At 38.1% G+C, this 20,793-nt stretch overlaps 1 pseudogene; it reads left to right on the top strand.

Moving 5' to 3' along the window:
• LOC144648488 (uncharacterized) overlaps nucleotides 1-20,793 on the top strand; it is a 344,754-nt pseudogene that overhangs the window by 295,144 nt on the left and 28,817 nt on the right.

The following is a 20,793-nucleotide window of genomic DNA, read 5'->3' on the forward strand; positions in this document are numbered from 1 at the left end:
GGAAAGGAAATGACCTTTTGATATGTGCAATTCGATTAGATATAGAGTATGTCTTATCAGTTCAACGTGCCGCGCTGAACAATAGGGGTCATATCGGCTTGTTTGTCAAAAGAAAACAAAACAACCACAAATGAAAACAATCAGAAAGCTTATGACTGCAGCCTTTACAAATTTTATACACTACCGGGGGGAGGGGGCTGTCGGCATGGCAGTTCCTCCACTTTTCAACTCAAACAATCCACCATAGCAAAAAGATCATTGGGACTATCAGGCAAGGGTGCTTTAACGACATAGAGGGTCTGTTTCTCTAGATTACGTTGAAAATGAGGGTAGAAGTACTAAAGCGGGGAGAAGCTGTGCGGGGGGGGGGGGGTGTAAGGGTAAGGGTAAGGTAAAACTTTATTTATGCAGGGTGGCCCATTCAGCACAGTGGCTGGTCTCCAGAGGGGCCTGCTAAATACAATTTCTAAAAATGTGGGCAGCAGTAGTAGACTACTGTTGGGCCGCTGCTATTTCTGTTCTTTATTTGGAGGATTTCAATTTACTACACCCTCGAAGCTTTATCAAATACCGTAGAATTCCGGTTATAAGCCCTGGGCTTATACAACTTCGCAAGGGGTTTTGGGTGGGCTTATAAGCGGAGGGGCTTATATCCGGGAGAGCTTATAAGCGGAATTAAAAAAAAACGTTCCGAAACGAGCCACGGGAGTGTTGATCGAAATACGTTTTAAGGTTAAAAACACATAATAAAGCAACATTTAGCCTGTTCAGTACTGTCATTCAGCAGAGGGGGGCCTATAACCGGGATGGGCTTATAAGCAGGGGTCTTATAACCGGAATTTTACGGTATCACAGCTAAATTGCAGTCACGGTTAGATACGAATCTCGCCGAACATTGGATGACTCGGGAGTACTCCCCAAAAATACCTATACGGGTATGTGCCACCCAACAGGGTCGTAACTTTGGCCTCCCGATCTAGAACGTGGTATCCATTTTAAAAACAGACAAAACAATTTCTAGAACGGGGTATGACACTCTGAACGCCCGAAAGTTTCAAATTAATGCCATCAGCAGCAAAACCGGGTTGTTAAAAATTTGAACTGTTTTTAGAACGGTATCATTTTGGATGCAAATTCTTTCTAAAGCGCGGTGCTGCTTAGAACCGAGCGGCACATACCCATCCAAAACATACCAGAGTACCCCCCCCCCCCCCTCCCCGAGGCTCAGTAGCATTTAACACAAAGAGAAAACGTCCAAAGACAAATTCAGAAAAATAAAGAACAAAAATTAATATAACACGGATCTATATTTGGAAGTTTAATGGAGTTCCAAGACAAGGTCAGCAGACAAACCCAAACATTAATGATACCTCCAATGGATTCCATTGTGAGAGCTAAGAGCTCTGATCAAACCAAGATAAACAACTTGAAATCTTCGTGTGGTCCTTTCAGCCCTTGAATCTCGAATCTCACAAGCAAGCTGAAAGATAACAGCGAATTGACGATCAAATTGCTCGAAAAATTGCATTTTTGTCTCGCTTGATCCCGGGTGCTGGATTAGGCTTCTTTTCAACTTTTTCTCAAAAGAAAATTATTTAGTTACCTACCTAGCTATTTAAACTGACTATATACGAGCAATTTATTTTTGTGTGTGTTGAACTGTTGATGGCCAGACCCCCCGCCTAACTGGCCACGGCGGATTTCTTAGATTTTTACCGGGATTTGCTTAGCTACTAATGACGGTTCGTCTGTCTAGCCGATGATCAAAAAAAAAAAGAGCTTGCTTTATTTTCATCGCTAATCCTGATCTACGCAAAGATCCAGGTACAATTTGATTTGCTTCCGTTTGTCCATTTTCAAATGATCTGGAGACGGGATGTTCGGGCCCGGGACGGGACGGGACTTACGGGAAAGGGCGTGAATGTAACACGAAGTAACACGAGAACAGCTGAACCAGTGCAGCCCGCGCAATGTGCCATTTCAGCACAAATGAGCAAGCTACAACATGGCATCGTGTGCATTCGAGGTAAGTGCTAAACTGTTTTGTTTTTGTGCCGTGTTTCGCTGCCAAAACGTTTTATTAGGAACATACTGTCATGTTATTTATTTAGCAGAAGTGTTTCCCTTGTTTTCTTTCACTAGTTCGCGAACAGAAATTATTTTCGAACGTGGCAGACGATTCGAGAGCTAAGCGGTTGTTGTTGTTCAAACTCGAGCTGTTTCTTCGCAAAGAAAGCGCCAAAACCTCGTTATTTTGTACTAGTTCCTTGTTCCACGTTCCGTGTTTGCATTAATACAAAAGAATAATATCCCCACTCATGAATTCTGATTACTAGCGTGCTAATCGACTCATGATCAAGCGATTTTAGCTGAATGTTGTTTACGCGGGAAGCGGTTCCTTGGTCTATTGTACATTTCTTCAGTAAATTATTTACATTTTCGCGCTTCACTCCTGATTTTCTTCAATCGCAGAGAGTGCTTGTTGTGCAGTTGGCCGAATTAGGGCGTTCTGTGTTTTAGAAAGCCGACTTGACTGTGTTAATTTTGTCAAATTCGAAGGGAAACGTTTGAGAGTACACTACGGTTACAGTGGATTTCAACTCACTTTGGCCGCACGGGTTTGGAAACATCTTGGGAACTTGGGAACTACATTCCTGAGTTCGCTGTTTCATTGTTATTGGAGCCAATCAAATTGCGAACTTTGAAATGAAACTCCGAGTTTGCTTGCGGAGTTCGATTCGAAACTGCGAATTTCGCATCAAAGTTCAAAATTTATCTCGAACGAGCTGATTAAGAAATATTTCGTGATATGGCTCACAATCCTTTCGTACATCAAGGAAAAGCGATTCCAAATGAAGCAAGAGAAGATATCATTGAGAGATGGCTAAATGGAACAACACAAAGGCAAATAGGAAAAGATTTGAATATTTCAAAAAGCACCGTTCAAAACATCATCGACAATTTTGCTAAACGTGGACACAGTAACCACAAAATTGGGGAAAACAAGACACGGCTGGCAAGAACCGAAGACGTTGTAACATATATAGAGTTCTGTAAACAACAACAACCCAGCATATCCGCCGAGGAAATTCAAAAGAAACTTGTCGATAACAACGTGTGTTTGAAAGAAAATTGTCCATCCAAATCTTCAATTTCTCGAGCCGTGCGGGAAGATCTGGGATATTCCTACAAGCGACTAAATGTAACAGCCAGAGAGTCGTTAACTGAGAATGCGGAACAGCGCCTTCTAGAATATTTAACCGCGTGTAGCACAATTGATCCAACAAGCATGCATTTCTTTGATGAATGCTCCGTGATCAAAACAACAGGAAACCGAAGGTATGGCCACTCACAAATTGGAGCACCAGCAGTTGAAATACAGCGTTACGCGTCAAACGCTAATTACACTGTGAATCTTCTCCATAGCATATTTGGAATAAGCCACGTTAATGTTCTAAATGGACCGTCAAATGGACTGGAGCTGTTGAATTTCTTTGCTGAAGCCTTAGAAGAAAAAGATGTTTTAGAAAATCCTGTGCTTAAACAAGGTGACACGGTTATAATGGATAATTGTGGTTTTCACCACACGAGACATGTTGAACCAGCTCTAAGAAATATGCTAGCTCGAAATGGATGTACCTTATTATTTCAGCCTCCGTATCATCCCGTGTACAATACATGTGAATATTGCTTTCGTGCGTTAAAAGGGTGTCTTCGAAAAAACACTGACCTTACCGAAAATCACACTGTGGTTGCGATTTATGGTGGCCTAAGTAGAATTACACCAGTTATGTCCAGAAATTTTTTCCGACATTGTGGATATACACTCTGAAGTTAGTCCTGAATTATTCGGCTCGCTTATGTCGAGAGTAATGAAGAAGCATTTGTTTCAGTAAAATAGCAGTGTATGAGGTTAGTGATTCACTTAAATCTCGGGCTATTCAGTTATTTCAGCAGATAATGATGTATTGTACATATCTATCAGGGAAGCTTGATTTTCAAAATAAAAGGAGTAAATTGTTGAAAACTTTGACATAAACACAACTGTCTTTATTATTATAGTTTGACTACTTGTTGTTTACATTGTATGCTTGAAATGGAAAAATCAATTTTGTACCAGATTATTTTAAGAATGTGTAGTTCCAGAAAATATCCATGACCCCCCCACGGAAGGCCACTGGAAATTCCGAGGGGGAGGGGGATTCAAAGGCCGTAATTTCCGAGGGGGAGGGGGGTTCTTGTGAAGCTACTTCTTCCAAAGGGTGACGAACCACTTACAAAGTACTAAAAGCAACGTGCTATCGATCCGAAGTAGAAAAACATACTGTCTTACCTACGTTGTTTTCAAACAAAAATCATTGCTCCCGAATATTGAGATGAGGTTAATACATAAGCTTTAATTTTTTTCTGTTAGCTAGCGCTGCAATCGAACTAGAGGTAGCCGAGTTGGAGTTAGCGCGGTCCCGCCAAATCAACATGCATTGAAGCATAACCTGCGATCAAGCGATCATGAAGCACGTGTGTAATGTCACGCATACGATTGTTTGTGTTATGATTTAGAACACAAATATTAAACCTTAAAGTTCACTCTGTCATTAAGTTTTCTTTTGAAAAGCGCAGTTACATGTGTATGAAAGAATCTAAATCGGATACTTGCGTGCGGCGTTGTGTTACATTTATTTACGCTGGAGTTTATTCGAAAGGTTTCAAATTACTTTTGACATATGCAAATTTTGCCAACTTTTAACTGCAGCGCTTTAAAAAAGCAAAAGTTGTATAACTTCTCTAAAGCTGTAATAATAATTGACGCCATTATCTGTGTTATAAATGAAGACAAGTTTCATTCAAGAAGAATTTAGGTTATAAGAATTTTATGCCAAATTCACAAAAAATAAAACGCGTTCATTTCGAACTAGACGCGATGGCGCGACACAAGTCTGCCTTGCCATTTGTTTATTTACGGAAGGCTTCACGGCTCCGATGTTTTTCACGTAGAATGTTTCGTTTGCCGACTACAGAATTTTCACCTCTCAAATTTAAGAACCGGTTTTATTTACGGAAACTGTTGTCTGAATTTCAGTAGCGACAAGAAAGAGATGTCTGAAATTCAGGCTTCTGAAACTTGCTTGCGTCTGCGTCAAATGCACTTGCAGATCCTTGCAGTGGGATCATTCTTTCAAGTGTTTACTTTAGGGTGAGAAAAAGTTTTTAGTTTGGTTTCTATCAATTTCATTCTTACAACTCGTCATTCACCGTCTTTCTCGAACGGTTTTTGTCAATACTTGTAGGCAAGAAAACGGAATATTTAAGTCTCCCCGAATTTATCGCACTCGTCGAATGTTGAGGTTTATATTTCAGGCACTGATGGTGGGCGCGAAACACTTGTACATGATGTGCGAGGAAATGTTCGCAGAAATTGTAACATATCGTCTAGTAAATTAATGACTAACAGTGAAAGAAATAAAAAGGCCCAGGCTTTTAACAAATTAAAAAAATTATTCTAGCGGCGTTGAATGAAGTTTTGAAGCTACGTGTTTACATACTGATTTCAGATTTACAAGTGAAGATCACACACGTATTAAACATTTCTGCCGACTTTATTTAGTGTCCCAATGCTAAGGATACAACTAGATTGTTACAATCGTCCTACGTTTTAAAGTACGAAGCAATTTCGAATTTTCAAAGGGTGTTTTAAGATATTGGAAATTCCTGGGGGGTGGGGGGGGCCTCACAGACCCTCTGGAACGGAAATTCCTGGGGGGAGGGGGGTGCAAAACAAAAAGCCTTCCGTGGCGGGGTTATGGATATTTTCTGGAACTACACAATATGAAACAAAGCTACAACACTCAGGGGTTGAAGTTGGGTGTTTCAATCGATACCAACTGGGTAAAACTTGTCGAAAAAAACGATAAAAACATGAATTTTTAACCTAAAAAACCTATTTGCGTGCGTGATAAGATCTCACACTAGACAGGCTGGAGCGACAGAAATTACAAACCCAACAATAATTTGATTAGGAACTTGAACTTGTATATAACTTGTAAACAAAGCAACCTCCTTAAACACAGCAAAAAATACTGTGTTTGAGGTGAATTAAAACTTATTCATTAGAGCTTTTCATTGGCATTTGAGTAGGCAACATTTGCCAGTGTTTCCAAGTTTTCCCACGCGGGTGACGCATTAGCAGATGGTAATGAACTCTCTTCACACATTTGTTGAACTTGATGGATATTTGTTTGCGAGTTTTGCACATTCATAGGAAGAAATGGTACTGAATAAGGCATGTAGTTATGAGGGATGTGAACACTGTTAAGAGAATTGTTAGGAACTGGCAACCGGCCATACAAATTATTCATAAATTGCAAACTATTATTAGCCAAATACTGGGGCGGGAAATAAGCACTATGAAAGTTTTTCCGACTTGATTTTCCAAAGTCTTCTTCAGAACTGTCATCGGTGGAACTATGATGCCGTCGGGATCCATGTTTCCTTCTCTTTTTCACTTTTGATTTCTTCTTTCTTTTTTTTCGACCTTCGGTCGTCGGATGAGCTGGAGGAAGTCTCGGTGGAGGTAATCCTTTTTGCTTCGGGAGTTTCAGTGTTGTTTTTCACTGGCATGACAAATTCTTCTTCGCCAGTCGGAACATCTCCATCTCCTCCAGCAGTCTTGACTGGGGAAAATTGATCTGGACTCGTGAATTTTGGGCAATCGTCTTGATCACGAATTTGCTTAGATGTCTTGCATTTTAAAATCAAATTTCTAATTTGTTCACTGTCATTTGTCGTTACAGGCGGGATCTTTCCATCAAGACACTCTCGTAGCAGCCGCACATCTCTCATTAACTTAGCTTTGTTCACTTTGTACGATTCGTCCGCTTGGTACATTCGCGGCGTTACACTTTTGATGAACTGGTATTCACTGCTCGTGGAGAACTGTTCCATGTTCTTCAGCTGACCTTCTAGTTGATCGACAGCATCTTTTCGCTTTTTTCGCTCTAATTTAAGCGAGGTCAAGTGGCTGAAATACTCAGAGTGTCTTTCTTTTATTCCGCAATACGTGTATTCTGTACATTTCTTTAAAGTGCACGGTTTCAGTGCAGAGTTGCGATGGCCTCGATGATGGCAGTGACCACAAATGCTTTTTCCTCCCCCGATAGGCGGCGGTTCTCGCACTAAAATGTTCATGGAATCGATCTTCATTTCGACTTCCTTTAGTTCCCCTTTTTGTGTTTTAAGCTGACTCTGTAGCGTCTTTTCTTGATCCTCCAAGGCCCGAAGTACGTTCTGATAATCGAGAAAGACTGTATCAATAAATGATATTCTTTCGGGAAGGACAAACATTTGCACGTGGTTTGTCGGCAATGAGGTTGCTCGATTTTTTTTTTCTCAACTAAAATATTTTAAAAACTGACCTACCTTTTTAGGTCCCGTGTTTTCAGATGTTACACCCTTTTCTTCTCGCACCCGGGTAGCCGTGGGTTTTTGAAGGGGAGATTGCTCTCTCAACAAAGAAATTTGGTACTGCAACAAAGCTTTCGCGCCAAGTGGCAACTGCTTGTTAAACATCAAGTTGAATTCTTCTTCTCCGATAAGTTTAATTTTGAGTCGGGTACAAAATTGGTTAGCTTTAAGAGTCTCATATATACAAGCAAATGTTTCCGAGTCTAGTTGTTTTTCGAATGTCGATAGCCAAATTTTTAAGTCATCTCCATCGGCGAACGCCATCGCATTCGATTCGAAGTTCGCAGTTTCGAATCGAACTTCGCAAGCAAACTCGGAGTTTCATTTCAAAGTTCGCAATTTGATTGGCTCCAATAACAATGAAACAGCGAACTCAGGAATGTAGTTCCCAAGTTCCCAAGATGTTTCCAAACCCGCGCGGCCAAAGTGAGTTGAAATCCACTGTAATACCTTTTGGATCTCTGTGTCTCCCTCGCTCTCTGTTTTGTTTTGGACGAAAGTTGGATTCCCAGTGTCATTTTTACCGATGTTAAATGCATTCTCAAGCCATATTATTGCATTTTTGTTCAGAATAGACGTGCTCAAAATGTTTCATAGTCGCTGTTCTGTTTCAGAAGCATCATGTAATGTTTTAGTGTGCTAACATGCATGTTTAGTAGAAAGGTCATTTATTGCAAACCGTTCAAGATATTTTCAAAAAACTTATATTTTGTGAAATAGGTTTAAAAGCGTCTCTTTGGGAAAATCGAAATTTTAGTTCTCGAATCAAAACCCTCTGTTAGGCATTTCTGTTCTTAATTCCCAAAATAAATGGATAATGAATTCTAAGAATGCACACTGGGTGGATTCAGTTGATTAAGATCTGGTTTGTTTAGACTTGTTCCTTTGCTTTTGGAAAATGATCTGAGCAAAATGCATTTGCCAAGTGATCTTATCTGTCAAATTAAAAATCCACCAAACACATTCAATTCAGCAACGTAAGGCCATCCCAATAAAATGTTTCGTTTCCCATCACCCCGTCTCTTGTATTAAATCGTGGGTCGGTCGGTCGGGCAAAAAAAAAGAATGAACACTTGAAGGGTTCTGGGTTCTAGAAAAGGCCAGGCTGCTAAGTAAGAAAGCCTGATTACAAAGTGAACTCGAAAACGTGGTCTTTTTGTTTGTTATTCCTAAACAGTGTTTAAATAATGTAGTATCGATGTTTATTTAAGACAAAGACATCACATCATACCAATTGTTGTTAATAAAACAATTGTAAATTGAAGTACTTGCTTCTTTGACTAGTGAATCTGGAATTTTTTTTTTACTTTTCGAAAAAAATGGGTCAGTCGGGCCATGGGAAACGAAACATTTTATTGGGATGGCCTAAGTAAAAAAGAGGTATTTTCCAAGCGTGGCATTAATTTTCATTTGCTATTTGTTTTTTCCCTTTCCTCTGATTTTGAAATTCCTTCAGTAGGGTTTTCAACTGGTGAAGTAATAAATTGGCGAACTTAACCCTTAACTCTTTCGCTGCTGACTTTTCTGTTGACCTTACTCCCCCACAGTGCTGCATTTTTTTCACAGTGCGTTGAATCACACAGTCACGCATCATATTCAACAATATCTTTCGTTCTATTCAAGCAATTTAATTAAGATTTTCAGGAGTTGTGCCTAACATAATTCTACATCATAAAAAGCAACCTTTTCATAAATCCATTTCATTTTAGTCCTTTCAGCAATTTCGTTTGCCATCTGATAGCTTCCTTCCCAAATGTAAAGGTTGAAACCATTGTTTTGCAAAAGCCACGTCTAAAATACTCAATCTGTTCATTGAAATCGCTTGATTCGTAAACCACAACTGTTATATTCTCGGCAAAAGTCGGTAAGAATCTTCTCCGAAGCACTCCTCGATTGAAAATTTCTCATTCGACGCCATGTTTAAATGTCCTTTGGCCGTAAACAGCAACATTGTAACATGAATAATTTGTCAATAATACTCCGCCATTATACGCAAACGTCAAAAGATCGTGCTCGTCACGCTTTCCAGTTCTCCTAGAGGGTATCTGAAGTAATTATTGATCATAGCGTCCCTATTGAAGACAGTTTCGAAAGGAAATCTGGGATTGTTAATCATGTCGAGAAAACTCGACATCCGCACTCAGAGTCACAAAATGAAATGTCGAGTTTTCTCGACAACCGCAGCGAAAGAGTTAAAGCCCCAAGAGTGCCAACATCAAATTTCTCCTTACAATATCAGTACATAAACAAGTGAACAGGTTACGATAATTGAAAAATGATCACTAAAGGTGAAATACTTTGATTGTCAAACAAATTCTCCAATTAATCATCCATTGGATCTTGGTGCATTCTTTGAGGCAGACTCCACTTTGAAGTTATTTTTTTTGTTTTCATTGAGCGTAAGCTTACCACCTAGCATGGTATGGCCAGAAAAGAGTTAAATCAGTTCTCTGATGACTTTTTAAAGCCAAAAACACTTGAGTTGGTGGCTCTGTAATTTGTTGCAAACCCCTTCAATGTATTGACATCTAGCTAGTGTTGGCTTGTCTTACAGTATCTTTCTTGTTTACTTTGCAAACACTTTTCTTTGTTTTGTATTTTACAAAGGGGGAATACAAAGAGCAGGAGGGCATTTTGCGGGCGCATGCGTGCAACCGCTGTACAAAGACCGCGTGATCTTGGGAATAAAAATGGCGCGGGAGATTCAAACTTTGTTTTTTGTACTGTTTATCGTCACATAATTTAATATAGACGTAAATTTCGCTAAGAAGAAGTGTTTTGTGTATGGCAAGGCTCTTATAAAGCAGATTTTCTGGCCTGCTTCGGGATCGTTGTTTCAAACAATGGGAAAATATGTGGGACAGGTAGGAAAGCCTTCACCGACAAAAATCAAAAACTTCACATCAAATCAATTGCTGTAATACAGGCAGAGTGCGAGCAATATTATAGCTTGTCGGGAGATTTTTTGCCTAAAGGGACGGCCACCAAAGAAAAGGGTTTTCCCTGAGGGGAAAGACATGTTTGGGTGTTCTGCACATGATAATGCAGCTCACTGATGACTCTAAAGCAAAGCCAACTTGCCCTCGACTGGCAAACAGGGTTTCCTGGAACAAGAACTGCAGTTCTTAAAATCACAATAAGGCGACACAGAAGTAAAACGGTCGTTATAACAGAACGAACATCAATCTTAAAGAAACAAACGTTGAATGAAAATTTGAAAATAACATTGTTTATAGTTAAAAATTATTTCTTAAGACATTTTATTCAGCAGTTATTAGAACGTTTCTGAAAAATATATATATCGCTTGTTCGTTTCATGCTATTTTTTGACTGGTGATCAAGGCTACATTTTGATAAAGGAGCCAAAAATGTACTAATTAACATAGTAAAATGTAAACAAATAGTCTACCAGCAAAGAATTACCATAACACTTTAAAATTAAGACCGATCTCAGTAATTCTTTTCTTGTTCAACAGAATAATTGTGGTACATCGAAATGTGAAGTTATTTTGACCAATGCTTAAGTTTAAGGAAATAATCACAAACGATAGTTTCTCTGTTAGAATAAACCAGCGAGAACGTATGTTAAAGAAAGCTAAAAATTACCACAATAGACCATTTTTTAACGCTACCTTCGCAGCATTAGACGATAGTTCAAGTACTTCAGGCTCCATATATCATCGGTAGACGCTGGAGATCAAGGTTAGATTTTGAGATTTTAGCATCGTGAGAATGATGAAATTGCATTTTTTTGAAAAATCTGAACAAAATCATGACCACTCGCTCAAACCCGGGATACTTGATTATAACATCGTATAGTTAAAACTGCTGTTTTATATTTTAGTACTAAGTAGCCGTAGCACTTTGTCCGTTTAGATCTCCCAGCTATTAAAAACATGGGCAAGGTATTTATGTTCTCGACATTCGGTCGCCATTTTGTCCACGCGCAATGTTTAATACACATAGCCAAAGTCGATCAGATAAACGGCACGCCGACACCAAAGTATGCTTGTTGTTGTCAGAAGATAAAGCAAGGACTCTTAGTATCGTATACAGCAAATAAAACTTAAAACACCTTTTATTTTGAGCTGAAAATTAGGCCATAAATTGTGAAAAATATGTAAACAATCAATAGCAGAACTTCTCTGTCGTGCGCACTAGCCCATATCGACGCATGCGCACGCAAAATGCCCTCCTGCTAATACAAAGCAGGGGGAAATGTTTGAGATCTCACAGACTACAATTCTGCTCTTTATATTTTTTAGCTTGGCTGGGAAACTGAAACTGATGCTCATAAAATGTGCAAGAACAAAATGACATCTGAAGGTGAGTGATCTTTAGCCATGACATCGTCATGATGACATTGCTTATGCTGTCAGGGGGTGGTATCTTTTAGTCTTTTTTGTTGCACGCAATCGACCAGTTAAAGGACCCTAGTCAGCCACACCTTTGTTTTTGTTTACATACCAGAATTTTGTATAACATTTTACCCAGAGTGTGTGGTAACGAAAGAGTTCACTGTTAAACTGTCAAAGGTAATTAAACAGACTTCCAGTAACACAACTAAAGCAATGCAATTAGATTTTGCTTCACCAAACAATTTACATAATTTCAATGCCAGATAGGACTGGGAACTAACTATTTGTGCAACAGCATCAAGTGCACAATGCATGCGGATGCAGATGTTTCACAAGGGGTCTTTCATAATTTTGAGGAAATTTGTCACAAATTTAACGTTGGGTACGTGTAATGAAGACAGTTATTCAACTGAAGCTTACATTTTTTAAACCTAAGAAGCAATGTTAGTGATTGTATAAATAGCATAGATAGAATCTAATGGAATTCAAATAAATACAGTTGTTACAAGTTAATAATACATTTTCTTTGTAGATTTGCTCAGTAACTGAACAACAGAAAAATTTTATATTATATACATATATTTTTTTCGATTTCCCTGTGTTTTCTCAACAAAAAATGTGTTGTATTGTGGCACGACATCTGATAAACAACATACCATACATGGGAGCTAGCTTTTAAGCCGCGAAAAAGGTCGAACTGTCTCCTGTACAGCGACCTTGTGTATTAAAAGAATTAGACATTTCTGTCTTCTAAATCTAATAGATCCCATCATATAAAATAAGTCTCTTTCATTTATACATTGTAGTGTACCATTTTAACTGCACGGGAGTATTTTCCTTTTGTGTACTACGCCGCAATTTCACTTGAATTCTGTTCGAACATGTGAAACAGACATGGTCGTGCAATGGCATGAAGCGATCGTCATCGCTTTAAAATGAACTTCCAGCTTGGGTACAGGGGGAGGATTATCAGAAATGGAGTCTTAAAAAGAACACAGATGCTTGTAGAACCTTTACTCTTAACCATACTTTGGCTCTTTGTGAAGTGTTGGGGTTTGTACTTACTGTTAAATAAAAACTGACAAGTGAGTGAGACTAATTTTTGTCACAGTGCCAGAAATGTCAGAGCTTTCCAAATCTGTAGACAAAAGCATTGGCATGATATTGATTATAAATATCTCTTTTATTTCTTTTTGAATGTAGAGAAATGGATCACCCTGAACTAAAGAAAATGCATGATTTTGGATGGTGGAAATCACTCTCTTAAAAGATGGAGTATCTTTTAACTATAAGGCTAATCCCCCACAGCATAGGTTTGGTGGCAAAAAAGATAAAGGCCTCAAGGTGAGTGCAAAATGTCCAAAAGAATTGGTAAAAGGGAAGTGATTGCAAGTTATAGCACATCATGAAAACAATTTGTTGTGGAAGTCAGTCCCTTGCAGAGTTCTAAATATACATCACCTGATTAAAACTCATTTGAAAATATTTTTAACATTGTAAGAGTGTTTGTAAGACATTAGACTACTCAATCAAACATTTCTTTAGAGACATGAATTTGAGAGAGAATTTCATAAATGCCGGTTTATGTCAATTCTACTGTTAAAGATCATGTCGTAGAAGTAGATTTTAAGAGGGTCATAGAACAAAATTAATATCAGGTAAAGAGCCAAATGCCTCATGTACACATTTGTTAAAGTATTTTTTAAATTAAAGTTTAATGCAAGACTACGAAAGTAAGAAAATCTCGACTCGACCTCATACATCGCCTTGATTTGCAACGCGCGACTATCCGCTTCATCAAGTGTTTTTGCGCCAGATTCTCGGAGCTTTAGCCGTATCTCCGTGTCCTCCAACGCATGGATAAATTGGTCCTTCGCAAGTTTGCAGTTTTTCAGATGCCTTGGGGTACGCTTTTCTGGCTAACCTCCGCAAAGAGCTCAACAGATCCGACAGTTTCTCGTCTTCTCTCAACACCACGCTCAAAACTCAGTCTTGTGAGGTTTGATTCATTCTTGTGGGACAAATTTTAACCGAAGATCGCTTTGAGATTGTTGTTATTCGCACGTATGGTCTCTGGAATACTTTGCAACTGGAGCAGAGCTGCTCCCCACATATGGAAACCGAGCTCTCTGCCCTGGATTCCATTCAATAATTTCCGCACAATCTTTGAAATCCGTGAGCCATGAGTCCCACTCTTTGCTATCTAGTGCTGCAAATGATTCGGGCACAACTATAGGACTTTTTTTGCGACAAAGCAGCCACTGTTCCTGAACTGAAAGGGTTGGTATTTTCACCTTTGGTAACTATAATTTCCTCTTACAAAAACTACAACAGTTTTTAAACACACTGAACACAAATACTACACGATAAACCGCAAGTTTACCCAGCAGATTTCCGCAAACTAAATTGCGACAACAGCTAACCCAACAGCTAATCAACAAAAGAAACTACTTATCTCCTAGGATTGCCGAACAGTCTGATCCTTGAGGCTTCTGTCCAAACTTCAGGTTCCAGGTAGACTTGGATCTTATCCCAGCGCTGCCACCAGTGTAGTGAAAAACACGGCGGAGGGTTGATTAGAGTCAAATTGTTGCGATGCTAGGGCTAACTCTTGGCTTATTGGAGCACACTCAGGGAGTGAAACACACTCTACTGCTGTATAATCAACTAAAATCTGCTTTATTGCATGAATCAATGTTCTTATATACATGATGGTAGCTAACTAATACATGATATAAAATACAGAGGATACAAGGAGTTTGCTTTGGGATAGACAACTTAATTACGACATAACCACAATTTCACAGATATGAGCGATCGCTTACATAAATCCTGCAGAACTAGGCGTTTAAGCGAGCAGAATCCTACACTAAAACTTGTTGCTAGAAGTAACTAGCCTTCCCACATGTTTTAAGAGGGAAAACATGAACTATATTTTGTGACACATACTCAAATAGTTTCATGCTTACTTAAACAACAAAGGATCATTTCAAGGATCATATTACCGGTTCTGCTTATAGATGTAATCAATGTTGTTCTAAAATTATATGTCACGCTTTGTCACACTTTTGTTGACTTTACTACAATATTAAAGCTTGGGCCAACTGTGGTGCAGTGTTTGGAAATGTACTCGTTCGTTTACCAGTAGAACTTCATATGAAATTCAAACTTTGCCTATCATTTTTGTTTCAAATTCTGAGTTTCCAAATTGGGTTGCGGCTAATACATGGACTTACTTACTATCTAAAATTCTAAAATATTAATAGCAGTGACTTAAAAGTACAATGTAAAAAATTCGATTAGTAAAGGTGACTACAAAATTCTACTACTATTTCTGATTCTTTCCCTGAAAGGTGTTCATTTAGTCCCCTGAGGAATTGTTTCCTAAATGGGGCTTATTTCTGACCAGTCTTGTCAAGAACAGGTGCTCACAAAATGGTAGCATGGTGATTATGTTGGTACCAAGTAAGCTTCCATTGATCTACAACTTGAAAGCATCTTCGACTTGGCTGAACTAACACGTTTCTGGAAAATGAGAAGGTACCTTTCAAAAACTCATCACATAGGCAAGAAACCAAAAGGACACTTGCCTAACTTCAGCTAGCTCAAAATACAAAATGGCATCTTGACTATCCAGTTTAAGGGATGATAGCTACGAAGGCATTGCTTCAACCATCCACCATGCTTTTGTAAAAGTCACATGTTTGCTGAGTGCTTAATTGTTGTCATCTTCTCATATCTGGTTGGTTCTGAAAAATTATATGCTACAAACTGTTGTTCTGTGATAAAACAAACCATCCCTAAACTATTACCTGCCAAATAATGCCTTATGCACCCACGTAATGGCATAACTCTCATATATATAGTTGAGTATTATATTTAAATCGATAACACCATGTATAGAAATGGTAATACTGAATTAACTTGTTGTTGAAGTGAAGCACCAGTAAACCCCATGTGTTGTTGTAGATGAAGTAGTATTGTGTCTGCATGCATCGTAAATGCAGCAGACACAAAAACCAAAAAAGACATATACAATGACTTATTAATGTAAGTAATATTGACTTATAATAATGAAAGCTCACAATAAAACTCGTTCGAAAGTGGACAATGAAAATTAAAAAGCTACAAGAAAAAGGAATCTGAAAACAATTTACAAGCAAAATGATTATTCTAAAAAGTATGTAAACTGTATTTACAAAAGACCTTAAATGTATAAAATACTAAAAAAGAGAGGCCTAAGTCTGAAGGCAAAAGACAAAGTCAGCACTACCCAGAATGTGTCCTGAATGAACACAGATTGTCAAAGGGCTGGATGGGTTGGAAAAGCTGTTGCTTGTATTGCAAGAAACAGAAAACTGAGCCACCTGATCTATGTGATGTATTAACTTATTCTTCCTGCACCCCTTCAGTGTGTGAGAACGTCATTTGTTTTGCTTCTTTTGCAAGCTCATAGTGAGTAAGCCATCTATTAATCTACTGGCATTGGCTGCCAGTGATGCAGATGGGACCACCTCGTGGACATCATTTCGGTGTTAGTTAATGGTTGATGAAAACCATTTATACATCTGAAGTAGTGAGGTGTATGGTTAGTCAGTACAATGTCTTCCCTTTGGGTGCTGGCAAATACATGGTATCTCCTACTTGCCACTTAAGCATTCACTAAACCCCTCTTGGTAAATCCACAGTGAAAGAAACTCACAGCAAGGCCTCGTGCTTAATTGCATATCTACACCATGGAAAACACATTGAATACATGACTAGAAAGAATTGGATTTCGAAAATACATGACTAGAAGGAATTGGCTTTCTAAAAAATTTAACAGATCTTTAAAAATCCACCTATCATATCTAAAAGATATACTCATTAGAGCAAAAAAATAAAAGATTCTTAAATGTTTCACACTGGTAGAGATTGTGCTGCCTTTCATTTCTTGTTTCCTTCTATTATTATTGGAATTGAATCACTTGATTATAATTGCTGACCTCAAACCCTTCTAATGCAATATCACCTTCAATTTTTGCTTTACAACATGCTCCCCTTTTTAAACAAAGCATCGTCCTTGATGCCAAAAAGATGAAGAAGATAAAAAATGGTATACAATGAAAATGATAAAACAATGGATATTCAAAACGAAGAAATTCTACAAAATGATAAAGTAAATAAAGCCTTTAAATTCATATTTCCAATGAAATAACTATCAAAATACATTGCAAAATATTACCAAAATATCATGAAAAATATTATGAAAAACAGTACGAATAATATCAAATATAAGAAAGGTTATATAAACAAAACTAATCTAAGATATCATAAATAATATTATAGAAATTTCCAGTGTTCAATGATAAAAATGTCCAGAAAAACAAAGTTAATGTCAAATAGAATTTCTTTTTCCATGGTTATAGACTAATCCAGCTTGTCTAGCTCATTTCGTTGTTCTTCGTCGACGGCAGCGACTTGTGTCGTAATCAGCCAGTCGTAAAGGGAAATTGCCCCTGGAACTACAAGGGCACAGTCAGGGCACATAAACACATGTTGAAGCAGACTTTTCCTCTGTTTAAAACAAGTCAAACAAAGGATGTGGCTACATGGCAAACACATCCATTGAATGGGGTACTTGGTAGAACTTGTAAGGGTGTTACAGAAGACACACATCCATTTTGCAATCATATCCATAATTGCAAAGTGTGTATAGCTAAATTGTATACATGTTTGGGTACAAGACTCGGCGACCTTGGAATACCAGAGACTTTTCTGATGCTTTTCCTTCTGAGCAGCCTGTTCAGGCAGGGTGCATGCTTTTCACCTAGTTATCATTGTCCTCAATGCCAAAAAACACGAGGAACATAAAAATGGTATGTTAAAAATGAAAAATTAAAAGAGGAAATGACAAAATTTTTTCAGCGAAAATATTATAAAAAATAACTTAAAATATTACTGTAAAATATTTGAAGATATTGTGGGAAATATCAAAGAGGTGATATAAACAAAACTTGCCTTAGACATCATAGGACTTCTACAAATTACTACTTTTCAATAATAAAAATCTTCATGATGACAAAGTTAATCTTAAAAATGAACTACCGGTACCTCTAGTCCATCTTTTAATCTAGTTGTCTAATTCAGTCCTACTTTCTTCTTGCTGAGCTGGGGCTTGCGTGGGGATTAACCTGTCGTGGCGATAATCCATCCACCTGGGAGCTGTATCCATAATTACTAAAATAACAAGCCACGTGCCACTTCTCAGTGATGATTATATCATTATGGACACATTTTGTGATGTAAAAATAGCTGTGTGCCAAAAAGGGATTTTGCCCACATCATCTCCATGTCTCTCTAAGCATTCAATTGTCATCTTTACGTTATCTTTATTGCAGGCATTAAACTTTTCCAAGACGTGCCTCCTCTTTTCTCCAACTACACAAAAAATAAAAAAGAAGTGAAAATATGCCTAAGTATTAACCCTTTGACTCCTGGAGATTTTCGAAAAAAACGCATTTTTTAGGTGTTTTTGACCTTTTAAGGTCTATAATTAGCTAAAATAGCTCCAAATCACTCAAATTAGCCCTCGAAACACAAAATGCATCATTATTTCTCACCAGAATGACGTTTAACAACTTTTTAGCTCGTGCATGTGAACAAATCAAACTTTGGACGATAAACCATCCTACCACTTTTAGCTTTTCGTTTTTTTTTTTTGTTTTGTCTATTTCGCTTTCCTTTTTTTCTTCTTCCTTTCTTTTTGCTGCAGTGTTTAGCCTTCTAGCAGGCTTCTTTTTAGTAGAAGAATTTCCCCGAAAGCGTAAACGAGGCAAGAACTACTTACCAGAGGAAAAGAGGCAATTTTCCTCTGAGTTTTACGCTAAAATTTTGAAGCGTTTTGGTGCACATTTGAAGTTCCATTAATCTAATCGTGCTGGTTTAGGTATCGTTGGAAAGGTCTTCTACTGCTTCACAAATTGAGCATAGAACTCGCCTTTCTGGGTGAAAGGTGATTACGTCACAAGCGGGACAAATGCCCCGATCCTTTGCGGCCGGTTTAGGCCGGTGCAGGAGTCAATGGGTTAAGGGGCAGTATTCTGCATTTTTTGCAGCATTACCAGTTCTTGTCTACACAAACAGGGTTTTCTTTGGCATGAACATGTAAAAATGTCTTATTGAAAGCCACAGGTCTTACAGATATGGAGTTTTGAATACGTACTTGCCAGTTTCTTTTTGCATTATTTGCACCTTGCATATCTGTGCAGACTGTCGGCATCAATTTTTGTAACTGGAAAGATATTTCTTCAATAATTTGAGAAAATTATGGTACAACATTTATTTCTGAGTCTTCATTTTAAGCTGCATACTTTCTTTTTTTCCTGCCATCTTCTTAACTGGAAATTTTATTTTCTCTATTTTCTATCTTCTTCCATCTTCTTCTCTGTAACTTTTATTACACCAGTGTCATCTGCAATGACACAGTCTAATTTCATTAATGTGCATCCTCTTAGCTTTACTTCTTATTTCTTAAAGTGTAAAACAATAAGTTTTTCATGTAGTGAAACTGTTGTGTAATCTGACAAATGTTTGTTTGTCTTGATATGGCTGAAATGCCCTCTGGAATATCTACCAGCGCACAATCACATGTCATATGTCTGGCATTTGTTTATCCTGGCTTTTTTAATAAAACTGACCTTTTTTGCACCCATCTTCAAGTTTGCTGGCGTAGGTACATCTTTCTTTGCCAAGTAACAATTGCCACTATGTCCTACCAGGAGAGCTGTTAAGTTTTTGACACTCTTCCGACTTTGGCTCTGGTCCATTGATTGAAACATGAAGGCATGTCATTCTTTCTTCTTTAAGTGAGAACTTTGTAACTGTGCAAGATGCTGGTGTACAGACAGGGTAACAGTGTCACGCCAAGTCACCTTTCAATTGCAGAGGAAGTTGATGCAACTTCCAAAGCACTGGAGCTACCTGCAGATGATGCTGATGATTCAGATTATGGCTCGGGCCTTCGGCCCCCGAGACGGTGGGGTGCCCACTTACTATTTCAAAAGAACCCGCCTACTTCAAAAGTTAATGAAACCCCTGAATGAGAATCACAAGAGAATTTTGTGCAACTTCAAAAAGTAGACAGCTTGGGTAAAATGGTCTCTGGGGTCGTTGTATTTGGTCTCTTGGTAAAAAGTTTTTGCATGCCTGAAAACTTACTTTTATCAATATACTATTGTTTAAAAATTTTCAATTTTGTAAAATTTATCCAGACATCCCTTAAGATTTTATGGTATTAAAATCACTTTATCTCTGTTAATATATTTACACATTTAGTTATCTAAAAAAGTGCTAAAAAATGACCAAATCAGCCTCCAGTCCCCCTGAGATGATTATGGTTGTTATGTAAATGTGAAGCAAGGATTATAAAAGAGACACAGTGATAAGAAGAAGTTTATCTTCTACATTTATGGAAGATTGCAACTTAAGGAATAAATCACTTGGCCATGATAATAACCACAAAGATACATGTCTTGCTGTTTGCTTAACTGTGCAAGAGATTTCTAGTGTCCTCATCTTACCTGTAGATGTGAAATACTGCAGAACAATTAAAACAAATGAATTGTGATTTATGATGTCTCAAAGGAAATACAAGTTACTACAGGAATTGAAACACTTGACGAGCAAGTCTGTTTTGGTCTTGGTCTTGCATCTCAATGATTAATTTGGACAACCATCTGTCTCAAACCAATCATATAGTGTACAAAAGAAGAATTCCATCAAGACATAAGGGCCAGGACATAAGGGTCCATAAGGACCTTCACCAGGTGCAATTCATTACAGGTTTTAAATTTGATTATTGAATCAGGTTAAAAACCGAAGAAATCAAGCCCATGATAAGGCTTTACATGTGTGTGTGTGTGGTTTCACAATCTGATTTAAGGATGCCTATCCTATGATGCAGTTAAGACAAGAAATCTGCACTGCAAGCAAA

Source organism: Oculina patagonica, chromosome 4 (genome assembly GCF_052425735.1).
Source record: "Oculina patagonica isolate OP01 chromosome 4, crgOcupat, whole genome shotgun sequence".
NCBI lineage: Eukaryota > Metazoa > Cnidaria > Anthozoa > Scleractinia > Oculinidae > Oculina > Oculina patagonica.